General features: G+C 45.0%; 1 pseudogene; it reads right to left on the bottom strand.

Annotated features, from left to right (window-relative positions):
* Positions 1 to 202: 202 nt before the first annotated feature.
* The window catches only part of LOC115560383 (uncharacterized), a 75,586-nt pseudogene continuing 65,907 nt past the window's right edge, over positions 203 to 9,881 (bottom strand).

Below are 9,881 nucleotides of genomic sequence, written 5' to 3'. Positions count from 1 at the left end.
TGGGTACACACACACACACAAACACACACACACACACACACACACACACACACACACACACACACACACACACACACACACACACACACACACACACACACACACACACACACACAAAGCCATGTGATCTGCCATCCCTGTAGCTTTATGGAGCTGTGATGCGGTACTGTAGCCGTAGGATGTGGCCGCTCCACCTGGGGGCTCACCTGCTGCTGGAGCTCTTAACCTGAGCACTGGGACCCGGCGCGGGCCATAAACACTGTCCTGTGCTGCCTGTCATGGAGACCTGCAGGCACAAACACACAGAACAGAGCACAGCTTTTTCTTTCCTTTTCCCCTCTTCCTAAACCTCTCCTCCTCCACATCTTTATAAGATGCTGTTTCCTCAGCAGGGTTGTGATATATACCAATGTCTTTCTCTTATTAAAAAAACACATGTAGGGTATTACAGAAATGATTTTAAGGACCTTAAATCAGTGTCCCTTGATGTGTGCCTTATCTGCTCTAGGAAGTGATTTTCTGTATATCATCAGTCATGTAGTGTAATCCATATGTGTCATGTACCGTATGTATATGAGCCACGCTTGCAGACATCGATACATTTCTTACGTGTACCACATCAGCAAATCGCTATCTTCTCACAACAAATACCACTAGTAGTGAAACGTATACATGCATCGGTGGCAGGTTGAATTAGGAATCAAACCGACATATGGTTGCAATGAACGCGCATCACAGTGGGTTATTTTAAAATATAATTTAACTGGGGGTTCCTCAATGACCACAGGAGATTTTCTTTTTCTTTCTCTCTTCTTTGTTACAGAAATAAGAGCCCGGTGAGCAGTGGTGGAAGTGTGCACATGTGAGATTTAGTGTGCACTAAAGAGGCTGACACAGTACACTGTACTCGTACAGGACACTGTATCACAGGTATACTGAGTCTTTCTGTCTGCATCTGAGACATTCCATCATGTTGACTGTGGTCTCTAGATGACTTATTGAACAAGTAGAGGCATGAGGGATGCAGTGCTGGCAGCATGACTGCATATTTATGACACATGGCTGACTTTGGAAAACACATTATCTATAATGATAATACCAGATTAGTATTTTTTCATGTGGTAGTAAAACTTAAATTACTGAGACAATGACTAAATCTCAACAGGAGAAAACAACAAACACTGTGCTAGTACAGCTTAGTACATGTTGCATAGTCGGCATTAACAAACTGTATAGGCAGTCATGGCCATTAATTTTGATGGCTGAAGTATGTTAGTATAACCTGTTAGTACAGGATAGTTCAGAGGTCAGGGTTTATAGAGGTTAGTAGGTTGGGTTTGGTCCCCAAGGTCTTCCTCTAGTCATCCTTCAGTACGATGCTTAACCTATCTAACGAAATACCTCCATTTATATAAAAGTGGCTGAGTGGTTGTGTCTAGTTCATACGACTAAATAGTGAAAGGCTTTTCTCAAATTAACATACTTTCTTTATTCATTAAGGCGTGTATTCCATGAAACTTTATAAATTAAAATATGTATTTATACATGTATTATATGTGTACATTAAATAATTGTATATTCTATGAGGCCATATATATAGATTTATATCATTAAAATACATTTATTTAGCTGACACATTTGTCCACAGGAGCCAAAAATAGGTGCATTCAAAAATGAAGATGCAACCCAAAAAGTTTAAAAGTCACACACGTACGTACATTCATCAAATAAGAAAACAGCTTTAAGTGCTACATGATATAGACAAGAGATGGATAATTTTGTTTTCTCCATTTTGTAATTTTTTATCATGTGCCATAATGCAATCTGAACAGATCAGTTTTCCATTTGCGTTGGAAGATGGGTAAAGTTTCAGCAGTCCTGATGTCAGTGGGGAGCTCCTTCCACAATTGGGGAGCTATCCACAAACGCCACAAAAGCATAATTCCAGTCGCTGAATATTTTTATCAGTGCAACAAGAACCGCAACAGTTTAGGCTTCACATTGTGCAGATAAATATCAAAATGTGATAATTTTCAAATATTTGAATAAAGTTGAAAAGGTCAGACTTAATCTATACAATACTCCCTGTCGAAGCCTGTTTGGCTTCATTGGGTGAGAGTAATGGCTGCTAATGGTTAGGTCCCAGTTGAATCTGGTCAAGAGTCAGGGCGGCCAATGTCTCATAAGCTAGGTTATCCTTGACATCCATTTGTTATATGTTAGATTCTCCCATCGTTCCTTGATGTCAGTGCAGCATCTTTTGTTAATAAATCTCTCAAGGCAAGGCAAGGTTGGTGAATAAACCTCCGCCAGTAGCTTGTTTACCCCAAAAGTATACGTGAGGGGGCAGGGGGGGCCCGTATCACCTCAACTTTCTTCATGTGGGGTTTCACACATACCCTTCGATGGTGTACCTCAGGCACTCAGACTCCTGCAGGCCGAGCCGACACTGCCTCTTAGCCCCGCCCCTCGTAAGGCCTGCAATACCCCGATCACATGGGTCTCCCACTGGATGACAATTTCCTCAATGTTGGCCACTGCATACTCACAATGGGTCCATCAATCTCTGTGTGGTGTGTAGGGGCCCGTGCAACCTCGGTCCTGACGACATCTCTCCTGGCTTCCGGCAGGGTCTCTATTGGCTTCCGGTAGGGTCTAAATTTTACCTTTTCCCCGGGCTTGGTGAAGATGTGTTGCTGTCCCAGTTTAGTGTGGCCCGGTTCACTGGGGAACCAACTAACTCTGTCAGCTCCTGCCTCTGTGCTGGGCTCAGCCCCCTTAAGGCCTGATTCCACCGGAGGCGTACGCGCCGCGGGACGGCTGCGCCGCGGTCACCGCTGCTGATCTTTTCAACTCTAATCAATGAGACCATTTCCACCGGGCGCGCCGCGGAACGTTTCAGCAGCGTCCCAGGAGCGGCGTGCCGCGCCGCGGCGCTATCTGTCCGTCCAATTCTATTTTTGCCGCCAGCCGCTGCTAAACCGCGTCAATTTCGACAGAGCACGTCGAGCCGGGCAGGAAGTGAAAAGCAAAAAGCCATAGAGCATCCGGTCAATTTTCAAAATAAAACACAATACTCAGCTCATGTAACTTCACATCAACATTATTACGTCATGACCGGTGGCACCAGGTCAGCAGTCAATCAATCAAAGGGTCTCAGAGGGTCGGCAACATGGACGACGAGAGACTCATTGTCGAAGTTCAGCAACAGTCATTTATGTACCAAATCATAATTTTTATAAGGAAAATGTCAGAAAGGACAAAGCGTGGCATTTAATTGCAATAGTTTTGGGAGTGGAAGGTGAGTACATTAGGTTTAGGATTATCGCGTGATCTCGTGTGAATACGGCTGGCTCGCAGCCCGGTAGGAGTGGACGCAGGGCAGAGGACGCAGCCGTTCCGCGGCGCAGCCGTTCCGCGGCGCATACACGTCCGGTGGAATCCCGGTGTTAGGGGCACCACTCAGAGACTGGTCTCAGTAGTAGCCTCCTTCTGAGGATTAGAGCATTGCAAATCCAGTGCATTCCATTACTTTAATACATTAACAGGGTAATTCTGGGTTGGTCTTAAGTCCCTGATGTCAGACCATATCAGTAACCTCACTCACCTTCTCAAGCATTTCTTATGGCCCGTCCCATTGGGCCAGAAACGTACCCTTGCACCAGAGGCCACAGCGTGGCCATCCATTTCTCCCGCTGGGTTGCTTCTCCAAGTCCTCTTTATCCACGTCCAGCAGCCCGTATTGTTGTCGCCTGTACAGAAATTGAAAGGCAGAGAGTCAGGTTGATGCTTGGGGCACTTCTCGGACCAAGAACATCAGTTAGGGGAGCAGATGTTTGCAGTTCAGTCCATCCGCCTCACTCACCTTTTTCAGCATTCGCTTTGGGGTCCAGTTGAATCTTTCCACAAATAATTTGGTCTGCAAGTGATACGCTTATGTGTGCACCTGGGTAATTGTTATGTGTTTGCGCGGTCCTTCAAGAGTCGTAACATGAAGGGTTTCCTGGTCGGTTAATATTTCGTCAAGGATGCCTACCCAAAAGAATATCATGATCAAAGCAATTCCATTTGATAACCTGGTGCGCAGGGGCATGGCTTCGGGGTACCTAGTGGCATAATCCGGTATCACCAGGATGTATTGATGCCCTCCATTGCCCGGTGTAGTGGCCCCACCAGGTCCATGGTAATCCTGCTTAAAAGATCTGAAATAATGTGTAGGGGAACTAAGGGGCATGCTCCTCTGCCCTCTTTAGCCCATGCAAGTAGAATTATGCCTCGATTCGGTCTTGGGTCTTCTCCACCCCTAGGTGAGGCCCAGGAAGTGTGTCAATTTACTGCAGCTACAACTCCACGCTATCATAGTTTTTGTTCACAACCTGATACAACTATTTATTTGTGATGTGATCAATGGTACCCTGTCCATGGGCTTCCCTTCTAAATTAGTTGACTGCTAGAAAGCACTTGACAGGTGGGATCTTCCCTTTTTGCAGTCCCGGAACGGCATAATAATTAGGTTGGCTGTGGCGCTGCCTCGTTGTCCAATCGGGAGCAGGTGGCCCACACTCACTTTACCTTCCATCCGGAGGGGCCCTCCTCCCTTCGGGTTGCCTCGGTTTCCACCGTCTCCAGCTATACTGGGCCACCGTTGGTTGAACATCGGGAATCCCTCACGATAAAGACTAGTACTGGCAGGTTCGGGACAGCTCCCACTGGTCCCGTGTATTGTCCTTTTGTGGTCTGTGTATGAAGGAGGATAGTGGGGTAGTTATTGGCCCACCGTGATTTCACCTGATGGCCAGGGGGTCTTTCAGGTGGGGGGACTTGGTGATGTCAAGTCAGATCAGTGCCACCATACTCTGACTCCAAAAGGGCAGTGGCGCCTCTTCCATTTGCCTCTAAACCAGGGTGAAGGGGGATGTTCCTCCATCCTTGGCCGGGTTCCCACCATTGTCCTCCGTCCTTTTCCACTCCATCGGGTGAGTGGTGGGTTCCACCTTCAGTGGACTAGGCAAGGCAACTTTATTTATATAGCACTTTTCATACACAAGGCAGACTCAAAGTGCTTCACATATAAACATTGTCATACAATAAAATAAAATAATAGATAAGTAAAAGAAAACATATGCAAAGAAATGAGTAAAATAGAAAGTGCAATGTATTTAAGATCAGATTCACAGTCTCTCTGGTATCCGCGTCGGGACTCCAACCCACCCTAAAGGAATTTGGTACCCACGTTGGGACTCCAACCCGACCTAAAGGAACTTGGTACTTTCTCTGGGACTCCAACCCGGATTCTAGTGACTCTAACCTTGAACCAAAGGCCTTATTCTGGGACTCCAACCCAGACAGACGTTAGGACTCTAACCCAGACAGAACTCCGGTCTTTCTCTGGGACTCCAACCCGACCAAAGGAACATGGTCCTTTCTCTGGGACTCCAACACAGATTCTAGGACTCTAACCCAGACAGAAATTGGGTCTCAAACCCTTATCCTTTCTCTCTGGTATCAGATCATGTATCTTTCTGGTATAAAATAGAAAATAAAGGGAAAGTTAAAAAGGCATTTTAGTAAAATAAAGGCAAAGTAAATAAAAGTGTATTTAAAGGGAAACGTCACCCATTTCCATTAAGCTTTGTATCGTTAGAAACCCACTCATCTTTTTGAATGGTCGTGCATCATTACCTTATTTTCTGGAGAGACTGGAGAGATCCGTATCGATCTCCAACACTTCCTGTTTAAGATGACGCAATATGACGATTTTTGCTTAGAAGTAAATAGGAAGTGTAAGAGGGGAGGATTCTCGTAAGACTACAAGCACTAGTCCCACCCCCCTATAGGGGGTGGGACCCACTGACGCTACAGACCTACAGAGGCTGTTGATAAAACTGAAGTACAATGGCGGAAGGTACTGGATCTGACAAAGAAGATGGCACCATGCAAAAGTTCACCATTTCATAAGAAATACAAACGAGGACTAATTCACTGAGTTCACCAACTAATACTCTTCACTAGAAATGTTGTGTGAAATGATTTTCAAGCAGTCTTGCGGTATCAGCTTGATAGATGGAACAGCGAGGTGTCCGATAGGCGGAGATCTAGATCAGCGGGAGTGGCCAGCGAAGCTGTGCATCGTGGTGCATGGTGGGAGTTGTTGTCTTCAATCCACAAGCGCCAAAAAGTCACTTTCTGCCTTTTCTCGGTCAAGACGGCACCAAATCAGAATTTTATTTTATTATTTGACTACATATAGGACACAAATTTAATACATATTCATGCCTCCACCGGGGAAATGCTCTTTTAAGATTTAGCAGAAAGCTAAAGCAAACTTAAAAGTCCTCAATCTTGTTTTAAAGGTGCTCAGAGTTGGGGCAAGTCTTAAATCCTCAGGGAGTTTATTCCAGCTATTTGTTGCATAGTAACTAAATCCTGCTTTCCCATGTTTCGTGTTTACTCTGGGGATAATTAACAGATTGGTCTCAGAAGATCTTAGTGTTCTAGAAGGCTTATGTAGTGGAAGCATATCAGTTAAATATTTTGGGCCTAAACCATGTAGGGATTCAAGGTGCGGCCACACCAGACGCGTATCTCGCGTACCTCGCGTATAAAATCGCCATTTTTTCCATAGGGAACCATTGGTTTACGCGCGTATGAGACGCGTACACGCGTTACATGCGTATAAGCAACATTTTACTCGCGTTAGGGGCGTATGAGGCGCGTACATATACGCGCGTACATATACGCGCGTACGCGAGGAGTTCAAAAAATTGAACTTTTTACGCTCATACGCGCCGCAATAGCCAATCAGCGTTGAGCTTGACCCGACGTCACTGGCAGAGAGTAGTGAGCTTGGACAGAAGCATACGGCCGACATCTTTCTTTATTCTGTGTGGAAATAGTAACATAGTTACGCCATTAAATGCTTTTATGGAAACATTTTTAGCGAGAAATGTGCATTTTACTTTCATAATGTTCGCTCGGTGAATGTGAAGGATGTTTGGTTTGATAGTTATGACGAAGAGGGAACACTCCGTTCACTTGCATGGACAGAGTCTCTGGTTACTTAGCAACCTCAACGTCTTGGCGGACTATATATCTGCTGATCAACACTACGAATGCTGGAAACACACCAGACACACCATGTGAAGTTATTGAACCCGATTATTGTTATTTATATCCGAGATTATTTAATCTAACCCGATCTAAACTCTATCACCCAAACACGGTGGCGTTTGGGTTTCCTACCTCGGACTCCAGCGCAGCCATGTCCATGGCAGCCACGGCCGGCAACTTTCTTTATTCTGGGTGGAAATAGTAACATAGTTACGCCATTAAATGCGTTTATGGAAATATTTCTAGCGAGAAATGTGCATTTTACTTTCATAATGTTCGCTCGGTGAATGTGAAGGATGTTTGGTTTGATAGTTATGACGAAGAGTGAACGCTCCGTTCACTTGCATGGACAGAGTCTCTGATTGCTAAGCAACCTCAACGTCTTGGCGGACTATTTCTCTGCTGATCAACACTACGAATGCTGGAAACACACCAGACACACCATGTGAAGTTATTTAACCCGATTATTGTTATTTATATCCGAGATTATTTAATCTAACCCGATCCAAGCTCTATCATCCACCCAAACACGGCGGCGTTTGGGTTTCCTTCCTCGGACTCCTATATCCAGCGCAGCCACAGGCTGGGGGGGGGAAGTTTTGGGCGGTCTCATCTACGCGCGTATGCGTACGCGCGTATCTGACCATTTTTGACACAAAATGGTCAAGCAACATTTTAGCTGCGTTACGCGCGTACATGGTACGCGAGGTACGCGCTTGGTGTGTTCGCACCTTTATAGGTTAACATGATTTTAAAATCAATTCTCTGACCTACAGGAAGCCAATGTAACGATTTAAGAATTGGTGTAATATGTTCAATTCTTTTGGTCTTTGTTAAAACTCTAGCAGCAGCATTCTGAACAAGCTGAAGCTTCCTTAGAGTTTGTTTTGGGAGACCTGTAAGGAGACCATTGCAGTAATCAAGCTTACTAGTGATAAAGGCATGTACAAGTTTTTGTAGGTCGTGGACATGAGGCCTCGAAGTCTTGCTACATTTTTAAGGTGATAATATGCAGATTTTGTAACTGATTTGATGTGACTGTCAAAATGTAAATCAGAATCCATGATAACCCTTAGATTTCTGGGGTTGATTAAGGTTTTCAGGGACAGAGAGTGAAGGTGTTTAAGCCTTTCCGTTTTAGCACCAAATACAATTATCTCTGTTTTGTCCTCATTTAGCTGAAGGAAATTTCGGCACATCCAGTCTTTCACTTGCTCAATGCACTGGCACAGCAGATCTATGGGCTGATAGTCATTTGGTGATAGCGATACATAGATTTGCGTGTCATCAGCATAGCAATGATGGTCAATATTGTTATTTTGCATGATTTGCCCTAGTAGGAGCATGTAGATGTTGAATAAAGAGGGTCCTAAGATCGAACCTTGTGGGACTCCACACATAAGGTTGGTTGATGCTGATACAAAGTCGCCAATGGAAACAAAGTAGTTCCTATTTTCTAGGTAGGATCTGAACCAATTTAAGACTGTGCCTGAAAGCCCCACCCAGTTTTCTAACCTGTCCAAAAGTATTGTATGGTCTACAGTGTCGAATGCAGCACTGAGGTCTAGTAGCATTAGTATTGAGGTTTTGCCAGAGTCTGTGTTAAGACGGATGTCGTTCACAACTTTACTGAGGGCGGTCTCAGTGCTGTGCAGGGGTCGAAATCCTGATTGGAAGGTTTCATAACAACCAGTTGATGCCAGGAAGTGATTAAGTTGCTGGAGGACAACTTTCTCAATGATTTTACTTATGAAGGGTAGATTTGATATTGGTCTGTAGTTGTTAATAATAGAGGTATCTAGGCATTGTGCAGGACCTCCAGGCATCTAGCATTGTGCAGGACCTCCAAAGCCACCTGGTGACTTTCCACCACTTAATCGACACTATCACCCAACCAGCTATCCTGGCTGGCTAACTTTTTAACTTAGAATTGTAGAGAGGGTATGAATGTGTCCATGACCACTTCCTCCATGGCCGTGACCATACAGGATACCCCTTTTCAGCCCCTCATACCTTTCCGAGGGATTAATAAAGTTCTTATCTATCATAAAGCGTCGCCTGGCCATCTGTCCGATCCTGATATGCCTTATGTACTGCGCCTGACAGGAAGGGCGCCAGTATGCTGGCTCATTGCTCTGAGGGCCATTCCTCCTAAAGCGACTCCAGCCATGCCGACATGGTCGGCCATCAGCACTTCCATCAGATCTGATGCAGAGCTTGCTTTGCTATATTCGCCTCCACCAGCTGTTTCACAAAGGTTTACGTTTCTTTCCTGCCCAATCATTTAACATGGTGTAACGGATGCCCACATTGTCCACCATATGTAGCAGGCCCAAGGCTATGTTGTTTCCATGCCACCAAGTTCAATAGCAAAACAAATACACAGAACTAATGCAATTTGATTTTTTTAGGGAGTATTAACATCCTCCACACCCTGTCCTGGCTACCAGGGGATGCTCAAATCAGTTTCAAGCCCCTAGTGTTTGCCTACCATGCTGCAAACATCATTGGCCCATCCTTCATCCAGACAATTCTCAGGAACAGACAATATACCCCAGCCCGTCCACTACGGCATGTGACTGCCAAACAGCCTGCTACCCCCTTACTACGAGGGGACACAACTATCTTGATTGTTAGCAGTCCTAGCTCTACGATGGTGGAAAGAGCTCCCTGATATCCAGACAGCTGAACCCATCTCTTATGGAGAGGGCTGAAAACTCAATCTGTTCAGACTCAATCTTGGTGAATGAATCAAAGTTATCATTATTGAA

The sequence above is a fragment of the Gadus morhua genome, chromosome 15, assembly GCF_902167405.1.
Source record: "Gadus morhua chromosome 15, gadMor3.0, whole genome shotgun sequence".
Classification (NCBI taxonomy): domain Eukaryota; kingdom Metazoa; phylum Chordata; class Actinopteri; order Gadiformes; family Gadidae; genus Gadus; species Gadus morhua.
The sequence above is the reverse complement of the archived record's forward strand: the minus strand, read 5'-3'. Positions and strand labels throughout refer to the sequence as shown.